The sequence below is a fragment of the Dasypus novemcinctus genome, chromosome 18, assembly GCF_030445035.2.
Source record: "Dasypus novemcinctus isolate mDasNov1 chromosome 18, mDasNov1.1.hap2, whole genome shotgun sequence".
NCBI classification, from domain to species: domain Eukaryota; kingdom Metazoa; phylum Chordata; class Mammalia; order Cingulata; family Dasypodidae; genus Dasypus; species Dasypus novemcinctus.
In genome coordinates this window covers 45,701,896-45,715,348 of record NC_080690.1, presented here as the reverse complement: position 1 = coordinate 45,715,348, position 13,453 = coordinate 45,701,896, and positions in this window count along the sequence as shown.

The window sequence follows — 13,453 nt, the reverse complement described above, 5'->3', positions numbered from 1 at the left end:
TAAAAGAGCTCTATTCAAATTGTTATTTGAATATGCAGTTATATATGTAAATAAATATTCTTAAAGCCCAAATTAAACTAAGCAGGATGAAAAAGTCATAGAAATCTGATTATAGAAACAATTAGGAAAGGGCCTCCTCTTTGCAAGAGCTTTAAAGGCAAGACTAGGTGTAGCAGATTAAATCTATCTACTAGGCTAGGGAATTAAGAATCAGTTTGCCTGGTAATTTCCCAGTTTAAACCTTTTGTCAGCCATAAAATGCAAAAAAAAACAAAGATTAGGCTAATTTTCACATAAGAAAAATGTTGATGTAACCTGGCAGCCTGCTGCCTCAGTCTCCCACTCCCGGGTTGGACAGCAGTGGAGGAGACCAGTTTAGGCCAGTCCTATGGGCAGTGGAAGGATGCCCAAGAAGGAGCTAACTAAGTTGGTGCCATTTCAGCACTAAATTCTATTCCTTATTTGACAAAGGGGAGCAGGTAAAAACTAAAATGGTTGGAATGCGATAGAGGAAGCAGTTAAATCAAACTTTTGCGTGGAAAAGTTAAATCTCAGATAAGCTGTAACTTCTGAAGTATCCAATCTATGGAAAAACAGAGGAAGAGCTTGCATGCTAGGCTTAGGGGTATAAATTGTGTCATTTTAATTTGTTTGGGGCACCAGCCATATCTGGCTCTGCACCCCTTCTTGCAAGATTGAGAATAAATTATTTTCTTCTCCACAATCTGGTGAGCCTTATTTTCTTCCAGAAGATTTCTTTCCAACAAAATAAAGGTAATTAGTGGCTCTATTAACAAATTTCAGTAAGTAAAGGAAAGTCCATAAAAACTATGGAGAGATCTTTCCTGCGTTATGATTTTAAAAAATTAAGTAATTGTGTAATGTGTTTTAAAACCTGGTAGTCAGTATGCATGTGTTTTAAAACCTGGTAGTCAGTATGCTTTTAAATTAATAATTTTCATAACTTAAAGAAAAGAAGTTTTTAGCTTCCTGTAAGGGAAAAAGAGAACATTCCTTGCATAAACTATTATGGTTTCAATTTTATTTAACTTGAGTGTAATCTCCCATAGTTAATTTATAAACTAAATTAACATTATGTACAAAATCTTTAGAGTAATGAAAATTGTAAGTTCACATTGGTGAAATTAGGCTAAAGGAAAAAGATTGTAGATATGCTCTCTTAAATAAAGAGTAAATTTCTTTGGTAATTGTAATTTAATAAGTTTATTTATACATGAGGTGTCTAGTCAACGTGGTTATAGTCAATTATAAGGAGTTTGTAAAACATCTGCCAAACTGAAAATGTTTAAATAGTTCTTGTTCTAGATAAGTCATTGTTAACTAAAACTTAGATTGGTATTGGTAGCAGAAATAACTTAATGATAATAAAACCTGTCTGAAGTCCACCGCAAAGTATATATTTAAGTAAATGGTAATAAAAAGTTATCTTGATTATATTGGAAGTCTTCTGTTTTCATTTTAACAATGAAAAATAATATTTTTTCTTCTATTACTAAAGTAAAGTACCTACTGTTATCTTCATAGTAAAATTGTGTAAGTAAACAGTCATTTGATATATGTGTTGCATTGAGTTGTTTAAAATATATATAAAAACAAGGAATAAACTTTAACATTGTCATACTCTTGTGCATTCAAACCAGGCCTTGAACACATTACAGGTGGCCTCTCCATGTGAGTTATTGGCTAGGCTGGTCCCTGACCCCTCAATTAAAATATGTGCTATATCAGTCTCTGGTTCTGCTCCTGAAGTTGATGGAAACGATATTGCAGTTTCAGCTCCTGCAGCATCCAATAATGACTCAGTACAGCCAAGTGTACAATGGATATCGCCTCCAGACTGGCACTGTTCCATAGTGCCAGAGAGCACTATGCACCAGGCTAGTGGAATACTGGAAAATCTCTCTAAGATGAAGGATGCTGCAACTTGCTCACTGCATTGAAGAACATGCTAAGTGGAGCCATGATACCAGGATACTGTAAGTGAAACTTAAACACAATTGGCATTATGGCCTGCTCTCATGGAGAGATAACATGTAAGGTATTACAAACCTGAAACTCAAAACTAATAATTGCAACTCTGAATCCTTATGCATTAAGTAATACATTAGTTAATATTAAGTGCTGTACTTTTATCCTGTACTAAATATATGCCTAATAATTGTAATGTTATCTTTTCTATTTTGGATCAAGTGCAGAAGTATATTAGACATGTTAAATTCCTGGTAAAATCATTTTCTAAACAGTTAATAACATGTCTATAGAATAAGGTGGCAGTCTCAGCCAGTCTCAGTCAACTTCTATATTCTACTGTACTCTGCTGTGTAGCAAAGGTGAGGCTTGCTTGCTAATGTTGAGTCACCTATTGAACAAGTCAAAATTGCTAGAAATTGTACAATTAAATCCAAGGTGTAAAAAAAAAAACCAAAAAAAAGCAACCTTTATTCTGTAGTTCTAATCACTCCACAGGTGAAAACCAAGAGAATTTCCAACTTAGTGTTCTAATCCTGAGTGAAGCCCATTGCCCAAGGAGTGCCAGTTGACCAGGGGCATCTGACAGAGTGAATGAGTGCAAATCATTGAACAGCTTGGAATTTGTCTTCAGACAAAGCTAAGTGTCTGTTGCAATTTTTCTCCAAAGATAAATAACTTAAAAAAAAAAAGAATATATATATGCTGTTCCCACCAGCTTTTAAGAAGGAGTGCCATCTTTATAGGCACCTAACTTTGTCTACCTCTGTATTCCAATGTCCTCTTTTAAAAATGGGTATTCCAAATTTTTAATTAAGTTTGTTTCTTTCAGAGTGAACATCTTATTAACCATATGAAAACTTCATCCAGCTTCGTACAGAATGCCAGATCCATCTTCCTCCAGTTAAAATAAATGAATAAGAGTTTTACACCTTATTAGGCAATGACTACAGCCCATGACCAGCAGGAAGCAGTTACAGAAAAGAGATCGTCTCCCTTCAGCACCCCTTTTAAATTAAAGGTGTAAACTCTTTAAGAGTAAAATAAAAGTAATAGATGGATCTGGAACCTGACTGGAAATCCATGTGAGTGCCAGTGGCAGCCCCTGCCCAAGATTCTGCTGTCCAGAATGAAAAGTTTTAAACTTCTGAAAACAGTCCTGGATGCTGTACTAAAGACTGATAATCAATCAAAACAACAAACAGCCATCCACCTCATAGCTCCAACAATAATTATGCCAAAGCTTAACAAGTTAAACTTTGGCAAAAGGGGGGAATGATGTGGGCTATGGTTGGAAGGCTCTTTGTCTCTTCAGAGATAACCTAAGCTGAAGGCTGTGGGTGTGGAACGGTAAGAGGCTGCAGTCCTGCCCTTAGGGACAATGGCAACAGGCTCCAGTCCCAGGAAACACTTTAACAATGCAAGGGCTATAAACTTTAAGTATTTAGGGGAAATGCAAAAAGTAAATATGCTAAAAGGCTTATCTAGAATGTCTGGGGTCCATGCTAAAAGCTTACCTAAGATGTGGAAGATATATATGCTAATTGAAGCCTATTGAGAACTGAAACAAAGGGACCATTTGGCCTTTCCTTTCTGTATAAAAGATGTTTGAAAATCTTGTTCAGGGCTTGAGATTCAAACAGAAACCTCCCGAGTCCAGCCAGCCATCAATAAACCATTTTTCCTTCTCAAAATCATTCCTGAGTCCTGGCCTCTCTATACTCAAATAATTGAACTTCTCTCAAATTCTACAACAGTATGTTAAATAAAGCACATAGCCATCAATGAAGCTTGTACATAGCTTAGTTTTAAAACTAAAGAACATATTAATTTAGCAGAGCACTTGAAAGAACCAGTGTTTCATGTTGATTGTAAATCAAATAAAGCACATTTCCATCAAAGAAACATGTGTCTTGCTTAGATTTCAAAACAAAACAAAACAAAATAGCATTTAAACAGAGCAGTAGCTAAAACACTGTTTTCACATCGATAGAAAGTCATATCAAACGTAGTCATCAATGAAACATCTATCAGGCCTACTTTTCAAAACAAAAGAACATAACATTTTCACAGAGCACCTGGGAGAAAGTCTTTTTATATTAATTTAAGTCTAATCAAGCACATAGCTGTCAATGAATCAAGTAATTTTCTTTGTTTTCACAAATAGGGAATACACTGTATTTGAAGAACACTAGGTAAAACCAGTATTTTCACATTTACTATAAGTCAAATCAAGCATTTAGCCATCAATGAAAATTGCAATTTTGTAGATTTCAAAAATAAAAAATATACTGTTTTCACAGAGCACTTGGTAAAAGCAGTGTTTTCTCATTGATTGTAAGTCAAATCAAGCACTTAGCCATCAAACATTTATTTGCTTACTTTTCAAAACTAAAGTACATACTCATTCAAAGAGCACTAGGTAAAATGAGTGTTTTAACATTGATTGTACATCAAATCAATAACATAGGCAACAAAGAAGCTTGTATTTTAGTTATGAAATCTAAAGAACATACTCTTTTATCAGCACACAATATAAACCTGTTTCCACCTTGTTAGTCAAATCTAGCACATAGCTTTCAAAGAAGCACGTATCTTTCTTAGTTTTTAAAACTAACCATTATAGAGCTTTAAGACATAACTAGCAAAAACCTGTGTTTTCACATTGATTATAAGGCAAATCAAGCATATAGCTGTCAACAAAGCATGCATCTTCCTTAGTTTTGTAAATAATAGAACTTAGGGTTTTCATAGAGCACTAGGTAAAACCAGTGTTTTTTTTTTATTGATTCTGTAAAAATATTACATTAAAAAAAATATATGAGGACCCATTCAACCCCATCACCTTCACCCCACCACTCCCCCGCCAGCAACACTCATTCCCATCATCATGACACATCCATTGCATTTAGTAAGTACATCTCTGGGCACCTCTGAACCTCATGGTCAATGGTCCACATCATGGCCCATACTCTCCCCCATTCCATCCAATGGGCCCTGTGAGGATTTACAATGTCCAGTGATTGCCCCTGAAGCACCATCCAGGGCAGCTCCAAGTCCCAAAGACACCTCCACATCTCGTCTCTTCCTGCCATTCCCCATACCCATTAGCCACCATGTCCACTTTTCCCACTCCAATGCCACCTTTTCTCTGTGGACATTGGATTGGTTGTGTCCATTGCACCTCTATGTCAAGAGTGTTTTCACATTAACTGACAATCAAATCCAGCACATAGTTGTCAATGAAGTATGCAACAGGCTTAGTTTTGAAAACTAAAGAATATAGTCTTCACAAAATACTGGATAAAACCAGTGTTTCACAATGATTTTAAGAAATGTGAAGCACATGATATCAATAAAGCATGTATCTTGCTCAGATTTCAAAACTAAAGAAAATCTGTTTTGCAGAGCATTACATAAAACCAGATTTGACATCATAATTGTAAGTCACATCATGCAAATAGCCATCAATGAAGCATGTATCTGACTTAGTTTTCTAAACAAAAGAACAGAGTGTTTTCACAAAGTACTAGGGAGAAACAGTGTTTTTACATTGAATTAAGTCAAATCAATCTCATAGCTGTCAATGAAACAAGTATCTTCCTTCATTTTCAAAACTAGGGGATATACTGTTTTTGAAGAGCACTAGGTAAAACCAGTTTCTTAACATTTACTGTATGTCAAATAAAACAAAGCCATCAATGAAGCATGTGTATTGTTTAGATTTAAAAAATAAAGAATATATAGTTTTCACTGAGGCTTTATAACACTTGTGTTTTCACAATGAGTGTAAGTTAAATCAAGCACATAGTCTTCAACGAAGCACGTATCTTGATTAGTTTTGAAAACTAAAGAATGTACTGTTTTTGCAGAGCATGACATAAAACCAGTGTTTTCACATTAATTGTAAGTCAAATCAATTTCATAGACTTCAATGAATCATGTATCTTGTATATGTTCCAAACTAAAAAAACACATTGTTTTGCAGAGCACTAGAAAAAAAATGGTTTTCACATTAATTATAAGTCAATTCAAGCACATAGACTCAATAAAGCATGTAGTTGCTTAGCTTTCAAAAAGAAAGACCATGACTTTTTTGCAGAGATCTATGTAAAACCAGTGTTTTCACATAGAGCGTATGTCAAAAGAAGCACATTTACTCATTGTAGCATGAAGCATTCTTTGTTTTCAAAACTAAAGTTCATATTCTTTTCATAAAGCACTAGGTAAAATCAGCGTTTTAACATTGATTTTTGGCGGCGGACTTGGCCCAGTGGTTAGGACGTCCGTCTACCAAATGGGAGGTCCATGATTCAAACCCCAGGCTTCCTTGACCCATGTGGAGCTGGCCCATGTGCAGTGCTGATGCACACAAGGAGTGCCGTGCCATGCAGGGGTGTCCCCCACATAGGGGAGCCCCACGTGCGCAAGGAGTGCACCCCATAAGGAGAGCCGCCCAGTGTGAAAGAAAGTGCAGCCTGCCCAGGAATGGTGCTGTACACATGGAGAGCTGACACAAGATGATGCAACAAAAAGAAACACAGATTCCCATGCCACTGACAACAACATAAGTGGACAAAGAAGAAGACACAGCAAACAGACACAGAGAACAGACAACCAGGGTGGGTGGGTGGGGGGGAAGCAGAGAGAAATAAATCTTTTTAAAAAACATTGATTTTACATCACATCAAGCACATATCAACAATGAAGCATGTATCTTACTCAGCTTTGAAAACTAAAGAACATACTTTTTAAACAGCACACTAGATAAACCAGTGTTTTCACCTCAATTATAAGTCAAATCAAGCACATAGCTGTCAATGAAACATGTATTTTTCATAGTTTTCAAAACTAAACAACATACAGTTTTAGGAGAGAACTAGTTAAAACCAGTGCTTTCACATTGATTTTAAGTCATGTAAAGCATATAGCCATCAGTGAAACATTTATCTTGCTTAGTTTTCAAAAGTAAATACATACTCTTTTCACAGAGCACTAAGTAAAACCAGTGTTTTCACATTGTATGTCAAATCAAGCACACAGGCATTAATCAAGATTGTATCTTGCTTAGTTTTCAAAACTAAAGAGTTTTGAAATACTATTTTATCAGTGCACTAGCTAAAACCAGTGTGTTCACCTTAACTGTAAGACAACTCAAGCACAGAGCTGCCTATGAAGCATGTAGCTTGATTAGTTTTTGAAACTAAAAACATAGTGTCTCTCAGAGCACTAGGAAGAATCATATTTTTACATTGTAAGTCAAATCAAGCACAGAGCTGTCGATTCGTGTATCTTGCTGTTTTCAAAACTAAATACCATAGCGTTTCATAGAGCACTAGATAAAACCAGGGTTTTCACATTGATTGTAAGTCAAATAAGGCATATATTCACTAATGAAACATGCATCTTTATTAGTATTCAAACTAAAGGAAAAAGCGTTTTCTCAGAGCACTAAGTAGAACCACAGATTTATTGATTGTAATTCAAATCATGCAGAGAACTGTTAATGATTCATATATTTTGCATAATTTTCAAAACTAAAGACCATAGCATTTTCATAGAGCTCTAGATTAAACCAGGGTTTTCATATTGATTGTAAATCCAATCAAGCACATAGCTACCAATGAAGCATTTATATTTCTTAGGTTTAAAACTAAAGTAAATAGATTTTTTGCAGAACACTAGGTAAAACCCTATTTTCACATTGATTGCAAGTATAATCAAGCACTTATTCATCAATGAGGATGTATATTTCTTAGATTTTGAAACTAAAGTATATAGCTTTTCCTAAGAGCACTAGTTAAAACAAATATCTTCAAATTGATTGTAAGTTAAATCAAGCACTTAACTGTCCATGAAGCATGGATTTCCCTCGATTTCAAATATAAAGAACATATGGTTTGCATAATCACTAGATAAACCACTGTTTTCACATTAACTATAAGGCAAATCAAGCACAGAGTCAACAATGAAGCATGTATCTTGCTTAGTTTTCAAAACTAAAGAACATAATGCTTTATCAGACCACTGTTAAAACCAGGGTTTTCATATTAATTGTATGTCAACTCAAGCACAGAGTCATCAACGAAGTATGTATCCTGATTATTTTGCTAATATAAAGGACATAGTGTTTACTCAGAGCACTAGAAAGAATCATAGTTTTTAAACTGATTTTAAGTCAAGTCAAGCACAAAACTGTCAATGATTCATGTAGCTTCTTATGTTTTCAAAACCAAATGCCACAGAATTTTCATAGAGCACAAGATAAACCAGGGTTTTCACATTGATTGTAAGTCAAATCAAGCATATATCCATCAATGGGTCATGTATTTTGATTAGTTTTCAAACTAAAGGAAAAAGCATTTTCTCAGAGCACTAGGTAGAACCACAGTTTTAGTGATTGTAAGTCAAACCAAGCACATAACTGACAATGAAGCATGTGTCTTGCTTAGTTTTCAAAATTAAGAACAGACTGCTTTAGCAGAGCACTCGTTAAAACCAGTGTTTTCAAATTAAGTCTAAGTAAAATCATGTAAATAGCTGTCAATGAATTCAGTATCAGCTTAGTTTTCAAAACTAAAGACCATAGCATTTTCGTAGAGCACTAGCTAAAACCAGTATTTTCACAATAATTGTTAAGTCAAATCAAGCACAGAGCCATCAATGAAGCATGTATATTTCTTAGTTTTCAAAACCCAAGAACATAGTGTTTTTGGAGAGCAGTAGGTAAAACCAGTGCTTTCACATTGATTGTAAGTCAAATTGTGCACATAACCATCAATGAAATACGTATCTTGCTTAGATTTCAAAACAAATGGACATACTGCTTCAGTAGAGTAATATGTTAAAACCAGTATTCACCTTGGTTGTAAGTCAAATCAAGCAGATATCCACCAATGAAGCCTGTATCATTTTTAGTTTTGAAAACTAAGGAACATAGATTTTTGCAGAGAACTAGGTAAAACCAGTGTTTTCATATTGATTGTAAGTCCAATCAAGCATATAGCCATAAATGAAGCATGTATCTTGCTTAGTTTAAAAAACTAACTTACATCCTTTTTTCACAGAGCAGTGCATAAAATGATGACTTTCACGGTGATTTTACATCAAATAAAGCACAAAGCCATTAATGAAGGTTGTATCTTGCTTATTTTTCAAAGCTAAAGAACATATTCATTTATCAGAGCATTTGATAAAAACAATGTCTAAATATTGCTTTAAGTCAAATAAAGAACATTTCCACCAATGATGCCAGCATCTTGCTTAGTTTTCCAAAAAAAAGGAACAAAGCAATTTCATGGAGCACTAGCTAAAATGAGAGTTTTCACATTGATTGAAAGAAAAATTAAACACATAGCCATCAATGAAGCACGTATCTTTCTTTGCTTTGAAAACTAAAGAATAATGTGTTTTTACAAATCTCTCAGGAAAACCAGTGTTTTCACATTGATTGTAAGCCAAACCAAGCATTTATCAATGAAGCATGTATACTGATAAGAATTCAAAATAAATAATACAGTATTCTTACAGACCACTAACTAAAACCAGTGTTTTTATATTGATTGTATGTTAAATCAAGCACTTAGCCATCTATGAAGCATGTATGTTGCTTAGCTTTCAAAAACTAAAGAATGTACTCTTTAAGAAGAGGACTAGATAAAACCAGGGTTTTCATATTAATTTTAAGTCAATTTAAGCACATAGCTGTCAGTGAGGTATGTTTCTGGTTTAGTTTCCAAAATAAGACCATGGTGTTTTTGAGGAGCACTACTAAAAGCCAGTGTTTTTACATTGATTTTAAGTCAAATCAAATCACATATTCATTAATGTAGTATATATCTCACTCAGTTTTCAAAACTAAACTACATACTGTTTTCACAGAGCAATTGGGAAAACCATTGCTTGCACATCTATAGTAAATCATATAAAGCATAAATCCATCAATAAAGCATGTATCTAGCTTAGGTTTCAAAACTAAAGACCATAGCATTTATTCAGAGCATTAAGTAAAACCAGTGTTTTCACATTGTCAGTCAAATCAAGGACATGGATGTCAATTAATCATGTATCTTTCTTACACTGAAAAATTAAGAACAAAGATATTACAGAGGAGTGGGTAAAACCAGGGTTTTTACACTGAAAGTAAGTCAAATAAGTACAGGTTCATCAATGTAGCATGTAGCTTACTTAGATCACAAACTAAAGAACATACTATTTTCAGAGAACACTGGGGAAAACCAGTGCTTTCACATTGATTTTAAGCCTTCATGCTTTAAGTGAAGCATGGATCTTGCTTACTTTCAAAAACAAAAAAACAGACTGTTTTAGAGGAGCACTAGATAAAACCAGGGTTTTCACATTGATTGTAAGTCAAATCAAGCACATAGCCATCAATGGAGCACATATCTTGCTTAGTTTTCCAAACTAAAGACTAGCATTTCTGCAGGGCAATAGCTCAAACTAGTATATTCACATTGATTAAGTCAAATGATGCATAAATCTGTCACTGGAAATGTATCTTGCTTAGATTTGAAAATTAAAGAACATCGTGTTTTCAAAGAGCACTAGGTAAAACCAGTGTTTTCACATTGATTATCCTCAAATCAAGTACATGGCCATCAATGAAACATGTATCCTGCTTAGATTTCTAAACAAATGAACATACTGTATTAGTAAAGTACTAGGTAATACCACTGTTTTTACTTGGATAGTAAATCAAATAAATTACATAGCCTGAAATAGAGCATGTACCTTTCTTAGATTTGAAAACTAAGAAACATGGTTTATTCACAGCACTATGTAAAATGAAAACTTTCACTTTGATTTTAAGTCAACCAAGTACATAGCCATCAATGAACCATATATATGGCTTAGTTTCAATAGTAAAGAATAGATTTTTCAGAGCACTAGATAAAACTGGGGTTTTCACATTTTAAGTCAAAACAAGCATATAGCCAAAAAGGAAGCATGCATCTTGCTTATGTTTAAACCTAAGGGCCATAGTGTATTTGCAGGACACTAGCTAAATTGATGTGGGCTATGGGTGGGAGGCTCTTTGTCTCTTCAGAGATAACCTTAACCTAAACTGTCTGTCTTGACTTACGGGTGTAGAATGGGTAAGAGGCTGCAGTCCTGCCCTTGGTGACCATGGCAAAGATTCCAGTCCCAGGAAACAGTTTAACAATGCAAAGTCTATAAATTGTAAATAATCTGGGAAAATGCAACCAAATGTGCTAAAAGCTTATCTAGAATGTATGAAGTCCATGCTAAAAGCTTACCTATGATGTGGAAGAGATATGCTAATTCAAGCCTATTGAGAACTGAAACAAAAGGACCATTTGGCCTTTCCTCTCTGTTAAAAGGGACTCAAAAATCTTGCTCAGGGCTCGGGTTTGCAACAGAAAGCTCCCAAGTCCAGCCACCATCAATAAACCATTTTTCCTTCTCAAAATCATTCCTGAGTCCTGACCTTTCTATACACAAATAATTGAATCTCTCTCAAATTCTACAACAAAATAAGTGTTTTTACATTGATTGTAATTCAAACAGAACACAAAGTCATCTAATTAATCATCTAATCACACATGTATCTTGATTAGATTTGAAAACTAAAGAACATATTTTATCCACAGAGATCTAGGTAAAATAAGTTGTATAAGTTAAGTCAATCAAATAGCCATCAACAACACATGCATTTTGCTGAGATTTTAAAAATAAAGGCTAAAGAGACCCACAGGTTCTATGGTCATGGCAGATGGGGTTCACTGCCATGTCAGTTGGCCTTTCTTTGGAGCTGGTGTTTCTGCGTGATGGAACTAGACACAGATGGGATCTCTTTTCACAAGACTTTCATGCTACTTTACTGGAATTGTAGTTGGTGCTGGGGTTTAAGATATATCTAGGGGATTTGAATCTCTGGACTGACAGTATGATAGCCAGACCCTGAGCCTCAACAGACTTCAACTCCTATACTCTGGTTTATTGGACTTACCCCACTCAGCTAACCTGGAGTTGAAGAATGTCAACCACCACAGCATGGAGCCTAGAGTGCCTACAACTGAAAGCAGGAGGATTGCATCCAGTATCCATGTGGAATCTAAGCCTCCTCTTGACATAGATGTGCAATGGACACAACCAATCCAAGGTCCACAGAGAAAATGTGGCATTGGTGTTGGAAAAGTGGCCATGGTGGCTGCTGGGTGTGGGGAATGGAAGGAAGAGATGAGATGCAGAGGCGTTTTCGGGACTTGGAGTTGTCCTGGGTGGTGCTTCGGGGACAATTACTGAACATTGTAGATCCTCCCAGGGCCCACTGGATGGAACATGGGAGAGTAAGGGCTATGATGTGGACCATTGACCATGGGGTGCAGCAATGCCCAGAGATGTACTTACCAGGCACAATGGATGCGTCATGATGATGGGAGAGAGTGTTGCTGTGGGGGGAGTGGTGGGGTGGGGGCGGTGGGGTTGAATGGGACCTCATATTTTTTTAATGTAATATTTTTTAAAAATGAATAAAAAAATTAAAAAAATAAAAAATAAAAAAATAAAGACCATAGTGTTTTCACAGAGTGCCATCTAAAACAAGTGTTTTCACAATGCTTGTATGTCAAATCAAGCACATAGCTGTCAGTGAAGCATGTGTCTTTCTTAGATTTCAACTTAGTTTTGAACACTAAACTCAGTGTTTCCATAGGGCACTAGGTAAAACCTATGTTTTCACATTGATTGTAAGACAAATCAAGCACATTAAGTGTCAAGAAGGCAAACATCTTGCTTAGTTTTGAAAATTACCTCACAGTGTTTTCACAGAGCACTAGGTAAAACATGTGTTTTCACATTGATTTTAAGTCAAATGAAGCACATAGCCTATAACAAAGCACGAAGATTTCTGAGTTTTGAAAACTAAATAACACCATTTTTTCACAGAGATCTATGTAAATCCAGTACTTTCACATTGACTTTAAGTCAATTCAAACACACAGCCCTCAATGAAGCATGTATCTTTCTTAAATTTTAAAAATAGAGAATATATTGTTCACACAGAGCACTAGATAAAACCAGTGTTTTCACATTGTTTGTAAGTCAAATCAAGCACATAGCCTTCAATGGAGTATGACTTGTTGCTTTTCAAAATTAAACTACTCATTTCACAGAGCACTAGGTAAAACCAGGGTTTCATAGTGATTGTGTTGTAGAGAAATTCGGGTGTGCGCAGTATCGAAGGCCAGGACACGAGAATACCGAGAAGGAAGTTGGTTTATTTCGACCGACTGGGCTCAGCGGACTCTTGTCCTAATAAAAACCAAGCCCCGAACAGCCTTTTCCAGACCCTTTTATACAGAGGATATAGGATTAGGAAGACTAACAGTGATGGTAAACAGACCTTTGGTTAGGTTCTTCAGTGTTTGATCTTAGTATCAGATAGGCTATTTCCTCCAGGTGAGTTACATATTCTCCACAT